General features: G+C 42.5%; 1 protein-coding gene across 5 annotated transcripts in view; it reads left to right on the forward strand.

Annotated features, from left to right (window-relative positions):
* The first annotated feature begins 6,823 nt into the window (after positions 1 to 6,823).
* Positions 6,824 to 18,862, forward strand: part of HTR4 (5-hydroxytryptamine receptor 4) — a 192,446-nt gene continuing 180,407 nt past the window's right edge. Inside the window, exon 1 of one of the 5 annotated variants that reach the window (XM_025292463.3) lies at positions 6,824 to 7,313. The gene's annotated coding sequence lies outside the window, so the exon portion shown is untranslated. The remainder of the gene's footprint in view (positions 7,314 to 18,862) is intronic. The other 4 variants (XM_025292462.3, XM_006052687.4, XM_006052688.4 and 1 more) reach the window with 4 other exon arrangements.

Genomic DNA, 18,862 nt, shown 5'->3' on the forward strand with positions numbered 1-18,862 from the left:
CTGAGGGCTCCCGTTGGTTTCTGCTTCTAATCAATCCCTTCTTGCTACAACTCAAACCAGTCCAAGGAATCTGGTGGGGTGAGAGGCCACTCCATATCCTCCATTTTTCTTTTCTTTTCACTGTAGCTTCTGCCCTCATCAGAGCCCCATCTTCTAGCTACAGGGGAAAAGCTTCCAAATTCATGAATGGGGCAAACTGATATAAGGCAGGGAAGGATGAGCAGTGTGGAGGGGGAAGAGATTTGTTCACATTAGCCAAAGCTAGTTAAAAATATCCCACTAAATATAATATTTAAAATTTACCCTTGTCCATATTAAAATTTAGTTTTGCCATATCCTGAATGTGGTTACAGAACTCTATAAATTTGTTAAAATTCACAGAACTACACACCAAAAAGAAAAAAAGCCCAGTAAATTTTTACTACATAGAAATTTTAAAATAAGTTGTACAATTTCAGTTGCATCAGAGTTTTACCTGGCAGATCACACTTATGATGTTTTTCTTGTGACTTGGCTGTTCTTGGAAAGTTTTATTTTCCAGTTTTCCTTCCCAATGACTAAATATTCATTTATTTGATTTTTATCAATAATAAAACATGGATTAGTTAATGGCCATAAATAGATTAAACCCAACAATATCAGAATAACTAGAGGACAAAGAGCAGCAAAGCACAAAAAAGGGCCAGGAGCCTCTTATCTGGACATGATAACTCTGCTTGGCTACTTTTATTTGCCTCTGTTCTCTGCTAATTCAGGCACCCAGCTTTTCAGTGTTCAAAGCAGGTTCATAACAGACTTTGACATGTAGCAAGTTACTAAGAATAGCCTGTCTTTGAATTTTTGTGGTCTCATACTCTCTTACTTACTATTGTTAATCCCTTTTGGAATAGACTGACTTCTGGGCAGCTCTTCCTAGTTAGAGGTGACCTGAAGCTTCTCACCTCCTTTGGATCCTCATTTGCTTTCAGTTGCAGCTGTAATGTCTGAGCATCTAAACCACCTTTTCCATTTAACAGCCCCTCCCACACACGAGTCTCTATCTCCCAAAGCCACATCGTCTCACAGGAGTGAGTGATCATCCTTTCATCCACAGAGTTATGGGTTCTTTTGGTCTCCTTCGTTCTTGGGCAACTCTGACTCTTGGGAAAGCACAGTCTCAAATTCTAGTGTCCCGTTCATATTTCGGGAGTGGATATCAAGGAGTATCCACTCTAACCCAGGCTCTTCCTGAAGTTCAGAGTCTCTTACCTCTAGTAGCTTATGTTTTATTGGAGAGGCAGAGAGTAAGCAAGTAAAAAATATGCCAATGAATTAGTTACAGAGTGAGACAAGGACTATAGGTGACATAAACAGAGTGCCACAACAGAAAATAATGGGATGGGGATAGCCAGTCAAGGGGAAGCCTCTCTGTAAAAGGCTGGACCAGAGGAGAAGCATTTCAGGTTTATTAAACAGTCAATGCAAAGGTCCCCAGGCCAGAGAGCCATGCATGACTAGACACAATAGCCCAGAATGGCTAGAATACAATGGGAGAGCAGAGCATGTGAGCTGGGCTAGAAGTGGAAGCAAGCTTAAGACAAAACCTCCCTGGAGACTGAGTTGAGGAGCCTGAGCAACAAACCCTTCTCAACAGGTCTGCTTTGGGTTAGGGGATCTAGGAGATAATCATACACTCCAGGGTATGTAGCAAAGTAAGAATAAACATAACCCTCTGTTGGGAGATTTGATTCTTACCAACAACAAATTGCAAATGTTTTTCCACTTTCAACTGAATTTAGAGGAGATTTTATTAGAAGTTGTTTCTTGACATAGGATGATGCCACAGTGTCTTGTTCTAGGGTCTTATTTATTCTGTGGTGTTTATTAAAATGAAGGCAACCACCCTGGCTTCATTACGGGAAAGGTATTCACAGTTTGGTTTCCATTCTTTTGCAGCTGCATTAAAACTCTTTGTTCAACTGTTTAAATTTTTAGAAGCTCTTAAGTGGATGGAAGGTATGCAGACTTCGAGTTTGTGAGTTCAAGAGAAGCATTGATTTATTTCAGTAATTTGGGTTTGGAACTTGATTTCTATCTTCTTTGTTCCTTTCTCTTTGTTCTCTGCCTACTTTCTTTCTCCCTCTCTGTCCCTCCCTCCTTGTCTCTCTCTCTCTCTCTCTCACACACACACACACCCCTCCACCTTGCAGCTAAGGAACCCAGAGCCAAATAAACTTAAAACAAGCTTTGAACCTTTGAAGATAACCCTCATGTTGTGTTGCTGAGAAGATACTTCAGTCCGTGGTAGGCTGCTACGGGGTAAATACATAAGAGGACTTTTGTACCAGCCAAGCAAAGTGTGGAGAACTAGAAGAAGAAAATAGTATTTTTTTTCCTGCAGACTAGAAGAAATTAACAATAGAAAATCTTAACATTTTCAAGTTTATAAGTGAAATAATAAATCAAAGCTTTCTTAAATATCCCCCGAGTGGTATTTCTGTACCAGAGGTTCCTAGCAGGGAAAGTGAGTCTAGAAGGATGCCTGGCACATCTCAGGGGCTTGGAGTGATCATTTACTATTTGGGGGCTGTCAACTTACATTCTGCCTTCCTAACAACACCCCCAAATTACCAGGGATATGAAATTTCCCCTACAGTTTGTAGTCTTTGTGGAGGGACTGGATATTTCCTTTCTCACTCTCTGATTCAGAACAGGGGAAGGAGCAGATGCAAAGATAACTTGTGCCTGTGTGGTGTGTTTACCAATAACTTTGGACTTGGTTGAGTGAGTCAAGGATGGAGAACTGGTAGAGGCCATTCACCGCTTCATGAGGGATGGCACATGGTCCTGATGGAGTTCCTCTGTGAACCAGGGGCTTAACTTTCTTCTTTTTTGGTTCTCTGGAACTCTCCTGGTACCTGCTTCTCTAAGCCTGGCTTCCAGAATCTCAGCAATTCTGCATCCCTAAATAACATTCCAATAATTTCCCTTTGGCTTAACTTTTCTAGAGTCCTTTTCTGTTGCTTGCCGACGTTAATTGAGATGGTACAATAAATGTTCCTAAAGTGAATGAATTAATGGAATGAGTTATATTTCAAGCCTTTGTGATTTTCCCCTGCTTTTGTCATAGTCAGAGAATTTGAATCTCATCTGTAGATGAGTTTTCTTGGAATTTGAAAAAATATTGAAGTTTTATGCAATTTTTCTTTTGGAGGCAAAACTACTTTAAAATAACAATTAAACCTAAGTTTTAAATATAAGCTTATTATATGGTGGCTAGAAAACAAAAATAAACATAGAAAAGAATATAAAAATATTCACAAACATCTTTCTATATAATAAATATCAGTTGACAAAATCATGTTTGATAATTGAATGGTATCTCATAGTGGAGATAATTTATTTACATAACCCCCCATCACATTTTGGGGACTTCCTCGTGACTCAGACGATAAAGAATCTGCCTGCAATGCAAGAGACCCGGGTTCTATCCCTGGGTTGGGAAGGTCCCCTGGAGAGGGGAATGGCCACCCACTCCAGTATTATTGTCTAGAAAATCCCATGGACAGAAGAGCCAGGAGGGCTACAGTCCATAGGGTAGCAAAGAGTCGGACCCTACTGGGTGACTACGCATTACTACAGTACCATTATATTTGGGCTATTTCTTAATCTTATAAAAGATCCCACACTGAACATGCTCTTAGGTAAACATTTGTGTAATAGGCTTATTATCCTTATGATACCTTTTTAGTAGTAGAATTGTTGGGGCAAAGAGCCTGCAAGATTATAATAATTTTACTTATAATAGTAGCACCTTTTAAATAAAGCTGATAAAAAGAAGCTTTTATGGTGGGAGTCTTATTTAGAAAAAGCAAAACAAAAACAAAAACAAATAAAGAAAAGGACAGACAAGTCTATGTTTTAAGCTATGCATCAAAGCAGTGCCATTTAAAACCATAGCGCATTGACTGAGGTGCTTCAATTGACCAGCCCAACTAAATAGAGACAAATGGTGCAAGAAAAAATTATTGATAGTCCCGTCTGTTCAACACAACCAGACATTGCACTTGTTCTCATCATCTGTTCATTCAAGAAATAGTCATTGAAACCCTACTGTGTACCTGGCATGGATCTAGGGGCTGGGACACAGAAAGAGAGGTAAGATGTGTTCACCTTGGAGTCACTCACCATCCAGTGGCCAAAGCATAGATCTAGGGACTAAGACCCAGAAACAGAGGTAAGACGTGGTGTTCACCTTGGAGGCACTCGTCATCCAGTGGCCAAACAGACCTGTAAATAACTCATAGTAACACAGTGTGGTGGTAACTGCTGCAGCAGAGAGAGGAAAACAGCTTTGTGGGAAGAGAGAACCTGGAGCAGTTTCAACCTCCATGTAAACTCCATTCTTCTCTCTTGTTCCCTTCTCTCCGCTTAGAAAGCACCAATTGAAATGGAATATGCCTTGAAAAATCAGAGTTCTGGAGAATCAGAGAAGGGAGAGATCACAAACAGCTCCATGGAATCCATGAGCACTGAAGAGAGGTAGGTCAGGCAGTATCTGGAGGAGGGCACTCTGGAAACAACACTGTGAACACTGGTACAGACACGAAAAGAAAAAACAAATGTTCAGGGGACAGATTGCTTGAAACACAAGGTTTGGGTATGCCAAGATGACTGAAAAGAGGTGCTATCTTGGATTGCTGTTAATAATAAGACAAGGCATTTGTGTGTTTCTCCATAACTAAAAAGGGCTTCCCTGGTGGCTCAGACAGTAAAGAATCTGCCTGCAATGCAGGAGACCCGGGTTCCATCCTGGGTCAAGAAGATCTGGAGAAGGGAATGGCAACCCACTCTCGTATTCTTGCTTGGAGAATTCCATGGACAGAGCAGCCTGCTGCTGCTGCTGCTAAGTCACTTCAGTTGTGTCCGACTCTGTGTGACCCCATAGATGGCAGCCCACCAGGCTCCCCCATCCCTGGGATTCTCCAGGCAAGAACACTGGAGTGGGTTGCCATTTCCTTTTCCAATGCATGAAAGTGAAAAGTGAAAGTGAAGTCGCTCAGTTGTGCCCGACTCTTAGCAAACCCATGGACTGCAGCCTACCAGGCTCTTCCATCCATGGGATTTTCCAGGCAAGAGTACTGGAGTTGGGTGCCATTGCCTTCTCCGACAGAGCAGCCTGGCGGGCTACAATCCATGGGTTTGCAAAGAGTCAGATACGACTGAGCGACTAACACACACACCATAACTAAAAGAGCAGTGTTGTATTAGTTACCTATTCCTGTTGTATTGTTACCTATACCAAAAAATTATTTGGTGGTTTAAAACAACCCAAATATATTATTGTACAACTCTCTAGAGCAGATATCTGACATGAGTCTTATTGCAGTAAGATCAATGTGTCTTCAAAGCTGCCTTCCTTTCTGGAGACTCTCAGGGAGAATCTGTCTCCTTGCCCCATGTCTCAGCTTCTGCATTCCTTGGCATGGGACCCCTTCTTCTTCCTTCAAGGCTAGCAACAGCTGGTCAAGTCCTTCTCATGCTGCATCACTCTTGACCTCCTCTCCTGTCTCTCACTTCTACTTTCATGGAGCCTTCTAACGGCCCACCTTTGCAACAAGGACAATTTCTCATCTCAAGATCCTTAACTTACACTTGATTTGGTCCAATGGGAAGACGAGGAAAGAACCGTTGCCGGTGGCAGAGTAAGGAGAGACTCCCTAGGAAACGGGAAGAGATTGACCAGAAACTGGGGAAAAGGGGAGGGAGGTAGAGTTGTCAGAAATGAATCAGGCTTTGCACTTCCATGAGTGTGAGGATCATGGTGTCATTCATCAGGAATATTTGGTTTAGGGAAGTGACACAGTGGTAAATTTAAGTTTGGATCTTTAGAGAAAAAACTGACAACTTTTCCACTTTCAAATTTTGAATGGGGGATGTATGATCAATAAATATTCAAGACATACAAGCCAGGGAGAGAAATCATGGATGGGAATGACTGAGAGTGAGACCTGTTGAGATAGAGACAGGGCACAAAGAAGGTAGATAAGAGACACCTGGGGTGGGGAGAGGGGGAGATGGGAAGAGAGAGATACAAGTGAGAGAAAGTGTACAAGTAAGATGGGGAAGAAATACCATTAAGATGGGCCAGGTTGGCAAAAGGAGGAAGTAAGAGACAGGAGTATCAACAGAGAGAATCTTAGAAAGGGACCAGCTCAAAGGTTTCTGGCATGAGTTTGTTGGTCAATTTAAATTTCCCGTTCACTTGGGTTGTGCTCACAATCGTAAGTTAATAATTTTTAAGATTGTCTGGAAAGATTTATTTGCTTTCAGAGGCTAATTACTATCACAGCTCCTCTGTTTTGTCAAGCTTCCCCGAAGACTCTGTGGTCCAGGAAGTGGGGGAGTGGGGTGAATTATCTTAGCAATAGCCCTTTGCCACTTCCCTCCCCCTACCCTCCCCGGCTCCCACCCCACCCCTCCACCCCCAACCTGTCTCACTAAAGGAAGACTTTCCCCTTCCCTTCCCTAAATGGCTTAATTCTTGAAATGGTTTGTCCCTGGAATTGGAGGCCTTGGAAAGACGTGTTGAGGAAAAATGTTTCTCATTCTGTCAGGATTCCTCACAGATATTTCTATGCACTAGTGACACACAGGAGCCTTGGTAAGTCTCAACACAACTGGGAGTTTATGGTCCCCACTTTACATATGGGAGCAGAGGGGCTAGTCTTCTGTCTAACCCCTCGCTCAAGGTCACACACTGATAAAGCCAGAATAGGCTTCCTCCAGATGATGGAAGCAAAACGAGTATTGGCAGGGTCACTTGGGAAGACTAGTCAGTTGAAACACTGACCGGAAAACTTGGACGCCTTATATCTAAGGGACTACGGGTCTCACGCTGAACCCTGCTCCCAACTAACCTTGCCCTGGCGGAGTCAAAGGCTGAGAAGGAAGTAGACTGTAGATTTCCCCTGGAACGGACACCACAGGCACCTACCCTTTTCACGTTTATTATCTTTCGCTAGAGGAGTGGGTACTCAGAGAGGTTAATCAACTTGCCCAAGGTCACCCAGGAGCCAGCAGTGAGCCCAGGACTACCTTCCTCGGTTGGGCAGCGGTCTCCGGGGAAGGCGCCCGCTGGCTAGTCCCTGAGGAGTGAAATCCCTCTGGCCCCCGACGCGCCCACTCCCGTGCGCACCCGGCCGCGCCCCCGCCATCCCTGGCCTCCATGCCTCCGGAGGGGGCGGTCGCAGGGAGGATGCGGGCTGGGGGCTGCTGAGCCCGCGCAGCCACCGTCGGTCAGCCGAGAGGAGGACGATGCTCGGCGCGCTCAGGTGAGCCGGGGCTAGGGGCTCTCCGCCGCAGCCCCATGCGGGCCGGTGCCTCTCACTCGCCGGCCTCCCAGCGCGGGGGCTGGAGCCCGCACCCGAGGGGGCGGCGGGGAGGGCGCAGGCAGCGGCTGGGAGCGCGGCGGCGGCGGCGGCAGAAGCACGGATCCGCGGCGAGGGGTGGCCGTTCCCGTCCGCCGGGCGCCTCGCTCCCTAGCCTCTGCCGAGGGTAGGTGCGGCGAGGGCCCTCGGGTCACAACCCTGCGAGCCCAAGCGTGCGCGGGGACGCGGCGGCGCGGCGGGGACGGGTTGGGGACTCTGGATTCCTGGGACCTGGCTTTAGCTCAGGGATGGGCTACGTGGCGACTCAGACTGTAGGTGGGCTGGCTGGTTGTGTAGTACATGCCTTCAGCATGAGACCACTAGGGTTGGGGCTCATGCCCTGCACTTGGGTACGTAAGTACTTGAGAAACTGCTTGTGTCTTTGCTGACTCTGTAAGGTAGTATAACGTGTGCGTGTGTGTGTATGTATGTGTGTGTGTGAGAGAGAGAGAGACATAGCATAGGCTGTGTGTCTAACCGTGTGTGTGTGACAGGGTACATGTGTGGACAGTATGGATGATATTGGATGCATAACGGAGAGAGTGGACTCTGTCTAACTCTCTCTGTGCATAACAAGATACGCATATCCAGCGTGTATAACTGGCTGTGTGGCTGTGTATGTGAGTGACCATGAGTGTGTGGGCACGCTGTACTGCATGAAGTATTGGTGGTGGCTGCCAGGGTTAGCTTCCTGCAATTGTCTTTCACAGAATCCCAATCCCCATTTTAGACGCCTTTCTGTTCAGCTTGCTACCCAGTGCCTGGCACTGTGCTGTTAGTCGCCTTTGGAAGCAGTGGCTGTTGATACAGGGAAGTGGTGGCTGGCAGAGGTGGAAAAATCATGGCGTGAACTCATGTTCCTAGAGTTCAATGTTGAGAAAACATTGGCTTGGCTTCCTTTTGGTTCGTTAAAATGGATAAAAAATGTTTAAGGTACAGGTTCAGCATGACCCAAACAATGGCTTTTGATGGAAAGACCCTTAGGCTAGTTTGCTCTTCTTGTCTTAATATTACTGCGACGGAGTCCATGGGTCAGAAAGCTGTGGGTGACTCTGATCGTAGTGGGTGGTGTTTGCCTAGGCTCCAGTGTGGAACCCCAGCCTCACTGATGAGGTAGGAGAAGTTGCCATGTGCTGCTGGTGAGCCCAGGTGATGAAGGAAAAGGACACTGATGATGGATGCAGTGCCCTAGAAACAAGGAATAAGTCAGGACATGGGATGAGACTCATGGAGTTCTGAGGAGCAGCTCTCCAGTAAGAAATGATGAGTATGGGAAAAAAAGAGTAAAAAGTAAAAAGTATTTGCATCATTCTCACGTAATTTTTCTGTCTTATGTATATTTTTTCCATGCCACCCTTACCCTAAACTCACTCCTGTGTTTGTATCATTTTCCACCTTAGAAATGTCTTTATTATAATTCTTATTGTACAGCTGAGTGGGTCATCACTTAAACTCCAGGAGAACTGTAGCGCATCAGACAAGTGGGGGCCTCAGGGAGTGTTCAGTTCAGCACTTGCTGAGGCCCAGAGGACAGTGATGCTCTTGGTTCCTCTGAGTTATCTGGATTTTGCCCCTAAAGCTGCCCCTTCTAGGGGCCATGGTGGCCTTGTAACCACCAAACTGAATACTTTTCTTCCACTTGAGTTCTTCCAAACCTCCCTAACACTGTTCATCCCCTCATCTCTTTCTTCAGCTTCACAGACTGAAGAACAGCACCTAAAACACAATGTAAATGACCTGCAGCCCAGACCTCTTCCTGACTTTCCTATCTTTTATTGAACCATCACCATCCTCCAAGTCACTGTGAATGGAACCAAAGTCACTTCTTTATTTCTCCTTTTTATTCACCAGTAGCAGCCATCGCTTAATTATAGGCAGGTCTTATTCATTTTTCCTCAATACCTATTAAGCCTAATTTTGTTTTGTTTTGTTTTGTTTTTTAATCTCACTGCCAGCACCTAATCAGGTGAAACCCATGTTCAGGGATTTCCAGAGATAGAGACTGATACAGGCTGTAATCATTGAAAAAATGCAAAATAAATGCATATAGAGGAGTACCTTGATATTATCAGTGACTAATAAATAAATTCTTTGGAAGAATCTGGACCTTTTGATGATTGTAGTGTTATGTGATCTAGATCAAATCTCTTGGTCTTTTTAAATCTTACTTTCTTTATCCATGAAATGAAATGAAGATTTCAAGTAGAATTTATTTTTTAAATCATATCCAAGGTTTTTCCCAGCTCTAAAATTCTCTGCTTATCATTGATGTTCTTTGTTTTTGGAGGAAACTTTTAATGCCTATGGTTACCTTCCAGTATCCAACCATCTTTAAAAAAAAAAAAAAAATTCAGGTTATCTTCAGGGAAAAGAACTAGGCAAAGAGAAAACGATGAAAACTCACTGTTGTCTTCGTTTTGTGGTTGAGAGTCCACCGCACACATCAAGTCTTAGAGATGAAAAGGCCTTATAGGTTACCTATCCCCGCCTCCCATCAAGTGCCAGAATCTTCCACACTATTGCCTGTTTGAAAATTTTAAAAAAGTGCCACGTCTTATTAAAATAACTTCAAACAACTTTGTAATTCAGGGTTTCTCAAACCTCTTGTACTATTAATGTTATGGGCTAGGTAATTTTTGTCATGAGGGACTAGCTTGCCCATAGTAGGATATTTAGCAGCATCTCTGCTATTATTAGGTGCCAATAGCAACTGCCTGTTGTGACAACCAAAAACATCTACAGATATTACTAGTACCTCCTTTGGGGACAAAGTTTCCCCTCCAGCACCTATTGAAAACAATTGTTGTAATTCAAACACAAGTCTTGGGACTTTGAACAGAAAGACCTTACAACAAAGTATTTTAATAGACAGAGGAATGCTGCGTTGTTAGCTGCTTTCCCACGTGCTTCCAACTGAGTCGCCATCACAGTTTACCTTTATCCCTCCTGGTTTCTCGCTGCCTTGTTGCTATGTCTGGAAATGCTCAAGATGCTGCTAAAGGCTGAGAAACGTTTTAGAGTCAACATAGTAATAATCCTAATAGCTCACATTAATCCAGCCCTTATTATGTGCCAGACACAGCTCTAAATGCTTTACATGGATAATCTCATTTAATCTGCATTAAGAATCCTTTAAGAGAGATACTTTATTTCCTACATCTTAGAGATGAGGTAACTCGAATGGAGAGGTGGAATAGCATGCCCAAGTTCTCTCAGCTGTAAAGCGGTGAACCTAGGGTTAGGCTGTTTGCTCCAGAGTCTTTCTTCTGAACCTCCATATGAAACTGCCTTTTGAGAATGAGATCTTGATGTCACAGGGTAGAAAGGATCTTAAACATGGTGTAGTTCAATTGTAGAATCAAGTCTGATTCTAGGTAAGTTAGAAACTGTGAGGTTGATATTTGTGTTCAGTTGATGTATTGTGACTTCTTCCCTGTTTTGTCTTCTCCTGTCTCTTTGTAATTGAGGGTATTCAGAAATAGCTCTAAGGCATATGCAGAGTGAGAGAGGTGGTGGCAGCCTTGGTTAAATTAGGGGAGAAGGGCTCAGAGGAAAGGAAGAATGGTAGGAGGGAGCAAACAATGGATGAAACATTTCTTTTCCCATTAAGTCCTTGCTGCTGCTAAGTCGCTTTAGTCGTGTCTGACTCTGTGCGACCCCATAGATGGCAGCCCACCAGGCTCCCCGTCCCTGGGATTCTCCAGGCAAGAACACTGGTGTGGGTTGCCATTTCCTTCTCCAGTGCATGAAAGTGAAAAGTGAAAGGGAAGTCACTCGTCGTGTCTGACTCTTAGCGACCTTATGGACTGCAGCCTACCAGGCTCCTCCGTCCATGGGATTTTCCAGGCAAGAGTACTGGAGTGGGGTGCCATTGCCTTCTCCACATTAAGTCCTTACTATTATCTAAACTTTAGATATCTATTTTATCACCCAAATAAAGTCGCCATACTTTTATCAGTTCCCTCCATCTGTTTTCTTCTTGGCCTGCCCTTTCATTCGTCCATTCTGCTTACTGTTTTTATATTACGGGGCATTAGAAAGTGGTATACATTTGGACAGATGGAAATATAAATGTGATATAAATAGCCACTAAACAGGCTTATCGATAGGGCTAACCTTAAATACAGTCAGAGTAAGAATGACTACTTTACCAGTTACCAATTACTTTACCAATTGAAGATCCAAGGCAAGTCCTAACAAGTTTGAGGGTCTTAGAGGGTCTTTCCTCTAAGATCCTATATCAGTACACAGATTGCTGGTCCCTGGTCCTAGAGTTTCTAATTCAGTGTTTCTAGGCTGGGGTCTGAGGATGTGCATTTCTTACAGGTTCCCAGAAGATGCTGATGCTGCTAGTCCAAGGACCACAATTTGGGAACAACATAGTTAAGACCTAATAACCAAATAAAGCTCATGACCCACCTATCTGACACTTTTTAAACAAAAAGTTATCTTATTTTTAAGACAACTAAATATTTGGATTTATGAGAATCAATACAGCAAGATTAAAATAGGGACTAATTGACATCTTTCACTTAGACTTTTATTTTGAATTTCAGAAAAACCTTTTTTTTTTTTTCAGCTGTGGTATTTCTGGGTTAATATTTCTGATCTTAGATCTTTTCTTGTTCCCTCCTTCCACTTACTGCTCAATTTGGGTGACAGAAATCCTCATTATTCACAGGATAATCCAAATTAAAAGTACGTTAAAATCTTATCTATTGCCAGATAAATTCTGACCAGTCCTTCTGAGATTAAGAAAGATGTTACTTCTGCATCCAGCTTTTGTTTCCTGTTGCTTTATACTTCTTTTCCCTTTTAAATCAGTACCAGCCCAGTGAAGAAACCCAACAGAAATTCAAGTCAAAACAGTAATAGGTAACTGATTAATTTGTTTTAAATTTCAATCAGAGAACTTTCTTTAAAACCAAATTTCAAACTCAGTCAACCCCTTCCTTCTTTTTGACTGCCAGCCTGTGTTTCTTTTTGCAGGATCATACATCCTCCACCTAAACAAGGTGTTTCCAAATACTTAGAAAGATTCAGTGATTCTGAAGCTCAGATGCAATTTAAATAATGTTTATTGGATATTTACTCTGTGCTGTGGAGTTGTTACACCTATCATTTTTTATTTTTCCATCAGTCACAGAGAGATGAGGTTTTGTTTGTGTTGCTGCTAAGTTGCTTCAGTCGTGTCTGATTCTGTGGGGCCCCATAGACGGCAGCGCACCAGGTTCCCCGTCCCTGGGATTCTCCAGGCAAGAACACTGGAGTGGGTTGCCATTTCCTTCTCCAATGCATGAAAGTGAAAAGTGAAAGTGAAGTCGCTCAGTCGTGCCCGACTCTTAGCGACCCCATGGACTGCAGCCTACCAGGCTCCTCCGTCCATGGGATTTTCCAGGCAAGAGTACTGGAGTGGGGTGCCATTGCCTTCTCCAGGGAATCTTCTCAACCCAGGGATCAAACCCGGGTCTCCTGCATTTCAGGCAGACGCTTTAACCTCTGAGCCACCAGGGAAGCCCCTAATTGTATTAGTAAATATATATATTTTCTTGTATATAATAAAGGCCACATTAGTTTGCTTAAACAAAAAGTTAAATTTATTGGAAGGATACTGGGGCTTCTTGTAGATCAAGGAACTACACCCCAGGAAAGATGGGAAGAAGGTCATTTCCAGAGAACTCAGTTCCAGGCATTCACAATCTTTTCCCCATTGCTCTTCAGTTAATGTGACACATTCCCATGATTGTGTCTCTTGATTCAACTTCTCAAGAGAAAGGATCTGATGGCCCAAGGTTATAGCAGAAAAGTGGTTGCCAGGGCTCACTCTTGTACTGTGGTAAGTATTCCTAGTAAAAGTGATCTAGAAGATGCTTGAGTGAATATCTCCTGTTGTCACATAACTAGTTGGCAGAGACTGGATTTGAACTCTGGTTTGACTCTAAATCCGATGCATTTCTCCTACCAAAGGGATAGTTGAGAGAGAAGCACGTTAATTTGGCATGTAGTAATGGCCACTTCCCTTTATTTTCAAGGTTCGCCCATGTTAGACCTTCCCTGTGTAGGGTCTTACAGCTTTTATTTGTGCATGCCTCCTGGGCGTCCCTGGGTGGCTCAGATGGTAAAGAATCTGCCTGCAATGCAGGAGACCTGGGTTTGATCCCTACGTTGGGAAGATCTCCTGGAGAAGGGAATGGCTACCCACTCTACTATTCTTGCAAAATTCCATGGACAGAGGAGCCTGGCCAGCTGTAGTCCATGGACTCACAAAGAGTTGGACATATGTGAGCAACTTACGCTTTCCCTCTGTCTCTGCTCTGGTTTCTGATGCTTCTGTGACTGCATCCTGGCTACTCTCTGTCCATCTGGTCTCTGTACCATGTGGCCTGGTTTCTCATTCTGCTCAGGCATGTTGTGTCTCTGGCTCACCTAGAACAGCTCTAGCTCACAGATTGTATGAGCTGAAGGAATCTATTGTCTTGTCCCATCTTCTACCTGTATAGTAAATCATTTCTAAAGTATGCCAGGCACCTACCATGAGCATTGCTGAGAGCTCTATATCTCATTCAACTCTTCTAACAACCCTGTTGTTGCCTTTTGGGGGGTTTATTTCCCAATATTTTATTGTAAAAAAAATATTTAAGAGAAAAGTTGAAAGACTTGCATAGTGAATACCAAATACTTACCAAGTAGGTTCTGTAATATCATTTTACTAACTTCTTTTTAAAAACTATCACATTTCTATCTTCATTCCTCTATCCATTCAGCAATTAATTTTCTTTGATGATTTCAAAGTAAGCTGTTGTTTCTAATTCTCATTTTTATCACTGGGAAACTGAGACCAAGACAGGTGACGTGACTTACCTGAGGTCATTCACGAGGAGGACGTCGATTATCACTGGAGCTCTGACTCCCCCAAGCCATTTTCTTAACCACCAAGCAGTATTGTATTTCCTGGAAGGGCAGAAAGAAAAACTCACTCAAGATTGCTTAGTGTCAGGGCAATGACTAGCACCAGGTCATCTGATTCTCAAGCTCCCCAAATTTCCATTGCATTGAACTGTGATAAACAGCCTACTGTCCATGTAGAAGCAGGGTTTCTTCTGCTCCACAAATATCTGCAGATTTGGTGCTTTACAACCTACAAAATCTCTGGAAAATCTGATTTTTGACACAGATTATTTTGCAGAACTAATACACTTTTTCTTCCTTCTCAACATTTAAAAATAATTTGTGGAAACAACAGGCTGGGAAATTGTCATTTTAGATAACTTTTTACAGTGTTCAGAGGACTTTCACATATGTTATCTTATTTGAACTTCATGAGTAATAGCAGATCTGCAAGACAGGTGGGCTGGATATCTAAACTACCTTGAACAGCTGGAGACCTGGAGATTGTGGAAGCAAAATGAGGAACTCAGTGTCGCATACTGCTATGAGCAAAGTTGGGCTTTGTTTTAAAAAAAGCATTCTCTTCAAGTGTCAGTAGACTTTCTTGTAGGTTTTAATAAGCTACACAAATAACTAATTAATAAAATTGAGCTGCAGAAGTTGAGGCGGGGAACTATTGAGATCTGGATCCTTCATGGGATAACTTAATGGTTGAAAGGTCTGGGCTATGCTGTGGCCTTGGATAATATCTTCTTTCTGTGCCTCAATTTTCTCATCTGTGAAATAGGATTATTGTAGTACTCCTTTGTAGCATGATATGAAGATTAAATGAGGTAATGCTTGTGAAGAATTTGGTCCTTAGTATGTGTTAAACAAGTATCAGTTCCAGAAACATTATTCTTCTCCTGCTTCTTACCCTAGAAGTCTTATCTGTGTTAAGTGGACCCCTTTAAAATATACAGTTTAATTTTACATTTTCCAAGAGGTTTGTTTGCAAACTACTGTAGAAAACTGTGGGCAGCAGCCTTTTGGGAGGTAACATCTTATCAGTCCAGTAAAGATGCAGATTCTGCTCAAGAATTTACATCTAAGCTCTAAATAGCACATGTCCTTTGAGATTGCACTGGCATGCTTAATTATATATGCTAATCAGCACATGATATCTGGAGTAGAGAGTTCTGTATATACTGTTTTCTACTCCAAGATGTTTAGAAGAATTAGAAAAGAGTGGGGACAGAAGAGATAAACATGCTGGCAGGGATCTTTCTTTTGGTGTGTGTAGCAAATACTGTAATCTTGGTTTCTCAGCTGATGAGGTATTTAAACAGATATAGGAAAACAATTAAAGAGGATTTCAGAAGGATGTGCTCACCTGGTGGATTGCAATCCAACCTTGATGTGTTTTCCAAACTGCTCTCCATGAATCATTTGCAGCAGAATCACTGAGACATCTGTTAAAATGCAGATTCCTGGACCTACTGATTCAGAAATGCTTTGAATGAGGCACCCAAACCTTCAGTTTTGCAAGTGATTTTAAGTATTCTAATGTTTGAGAACCAGGAGAAGGCAATGGCACCCCACTCCAGTACTCTTGCCTGGAAAATCCCATGGACGGAGGAGCCTGGTAGGCTGCAGTCCATGGGGTCGCTAAGAGTCAGGCACGACTGAGCGACTTCACTTTTACTTTTCACTTTCATGCATCGGAGAAGGAAATGGCAACCCACTCCAGTATTCTTGCCTGGAGAATCTCAGGGACAGAGGAGCCTAGTGGGCTGCCATCTATGGGGTTGCACAGAGCCGGACACGACTGAAGCGACTTAGCAGCAGCAACCATCAGCGACATAATACTGCAAGGTCTAAAACACTAATTTGGAAGCTTAATTTTGATGGAATGCAAATTTTAGTTTGACCTGCTCCCAATTCCAGGCCTCTGAAATCAGTGGTGACAAAACCTTTTGGGCATTTCCAGGCTCAGATTTCAGGGGCCTATTTTATAGAGAAGAAGAATAATTTCTGTAGCCATATCCCAAAGTAGGGAAGATCAGCCCCCAGATGCTTAGCTGCCTTTGTGGAGAAGCAGAATATGAAACATTCAGACTCCAATGACTGAGGCACTGCCAAACTGGAGACCAACCTTGCTACAGTAGCTGGCTAACATTATATTGTGAAATCTCTGGGCACCTGCTTTTTAAGTATTCATCTTTACTTATTTTTTGCAGTAACTTTGTGACATTGGTATTACCCTTGCCCCTATTATACAGATGAAGCCACTGAAGCTAAGGAAAGTAAGCAATTCAAAGGTGTAGTGGTAATTGATGTCTTGAGTCAGGGGCTTGCAAACTATGTAATTGGCTGCCTGTTTTTGACTGGCCTACAAGTTCAGAATGTTTTTTTACATTTTGTAATTGTTGAAAAAATTCTAAAGAAGAATAATTTTGTGACACATGAAAATTGTTAAAGGTTCAAATTCAGTGTCCGTAAATACATTTTACTGGAAAGCAGTTATGCTCCTTTATTTGTGTATTGTCTGTGGCAGATTTTACATTGTAGCACCAGAGCTGAGTAGTTGTGATGATGACCTTATGCTTGAAGAAGCCTAAAATCTTTGCTAAATGGCCCTTTACAGAAAACAAAACAAGCAAACAAACAAACAAAAAGCTGCCAATTTCTGCTTTAAACTGCTATGCTAGCATTTCCCAAACTTCAGTTATTTGGGAAGAACTACTGTTGTGATTACTTCTCTAGCAAACATTTAGAGTATTATATGCATAGCACTTTTCTTTAGATCAATTAGTTTTCCTTAGATAAATTTATTTTACAGAGAAAAAAAAGTATAAGTGCAAACCAGTATGAAGTAGAAAGAAATAGAAGGTAACTGTAAAAAAATGCAAAAAACACACAAAGCAACATATTAGATTTCAGCTAAATAGTTGGAGCAGATACTATCAACTCTTGCTCCCATTTTCCTGCAGATCCTCTCACCATTTCTGTGTATACCATCCTGACTTACAATGACGAACCAGCATAATATTTGGAGGGCTGCCCTCGGTCTGCTGAAATTAACCTTTTTTACCAGCACAATGGCTGAAGGTGCCTCGGAATCCATGTCCCCCTGTGGATGGCTCATAAGCAATACCTAATGGCTGTGGGAGTATCAGGACACCAGTTCCCTCCCTACTTGTTCAGGATAGTTCTGAGACATATGTTTTATATTGTTTCCCAGAACTTCCCAGTGGGATTAAGCTTCAGTAGCTTAATAAGCTGCCTTTCATCCTCTCTCCTGTATCATTACTTCCCTGCCAGTGTACCTGCAACTGCCAGATCAACCATGTGCATCTCTTTAACCCCCACTTCAAGATCTGCTTCTTAGGAGGACCCCAGAAGATGGCAGTGCTTCAAACGAAAGACTGTGAGACTCTGATCTGTTTTTTTTTTTTTTTGTAAGTATTTTATAGTCTCTTTTAGAGAGATTACCAAATATCAGGAAGGACTCGACAATAAGCTGTCTATGAATCCTTTTCTTCAATGTAAGTAAAAGTAAATAAAATAGAAAACCAAAAAACCCCACATTTTTTACCACATGATCCAATGGTACTTCTGTCCATCTATTGCCTAATATCATGTGCTTTTTCCAGGAGGTATGAGAACCATACTTGCAAAATCTATGTTCTACCTTAAGGAGTCATCTAAGAACAGTAGCATCAGCAATACCTGGGAACTTATTAGAAATGCAGATTGTTCACTCTAAACCTACCGAATCAGAAACTTGAGGCTGGTGCTCAACCATTGTGTTTTAACAAGCCTTCAGGTGATTCCTGGGCATGCTTAAACATGAGAACCACTGCTGTACGGTAAACAATCTTTTATTTAGTTCTGCTTTCATTGCATTCCCGGCTTTCATCAGAATTCAGAATCATCCAAGACTTGCTCTTCCCCTCCAACATGACTGACAGATGGTTTTCTGGCTTCTGTTGAGCCTCCCACTGAGATGGACCTTGTTGCTTGCCAAAGCATACAGGTCAATAATTGGACAGCTCTGGTGTTAAATGACCTCCCTCACAGTGTGGCTCAAACTTCTCTTGAGACTCCCACTGATTCCCCTTTGGCAACTCAAAGACAAGTCTAATTCCTTTCTAATTATCAAGTGGAAGTCTCATATCATGTCATGCCATTCATTCAAGAAATACTGATCATGCACTGTGTCTTTCCTTGTAGAACCTGTGACTGTGTTGGGAGTGGGACATTAATCAAGTGATCAGAAAAGTAAATATGTAAATAAATGCCCCGTGAATCTTTTTCTTTATGAAATACCCAGATCCACATTTACTGGGATCGGGTTTCTTGTAATATCAGTGTCTTTATCATATTCTTTGGTGGTGGTAGAGAATATGTGCCTTATAAAAAATATGATTTCTTGAACTGCTTTATATATACTTCATTCAGTTCTACATGAAATGGATGTTCATGTTCCTCCTTTTCATTTTCTGTAATTCATTTTTTCCCCCAAGGATAGAATGAGTATGCCTCTTAAATAGTCTTTCATTGGTTAAGGGCTGTTTTCAGTA

Source organism: Bubalus bubalis, chromosome 9 (genome assembly GCF_019923935.1).
Source record: "Bubalus bubalis isolate 160015118507 breed Murrah chromosome 9, NDDB_SH_1, whole genome shotgun sequence".
Taxonomy (NCBI): Eukaryota; Metazoa; Chordata; class Mammalia; order Artiodactyla; family Bovidae; genus Bubalus; species Bubalus bubalis.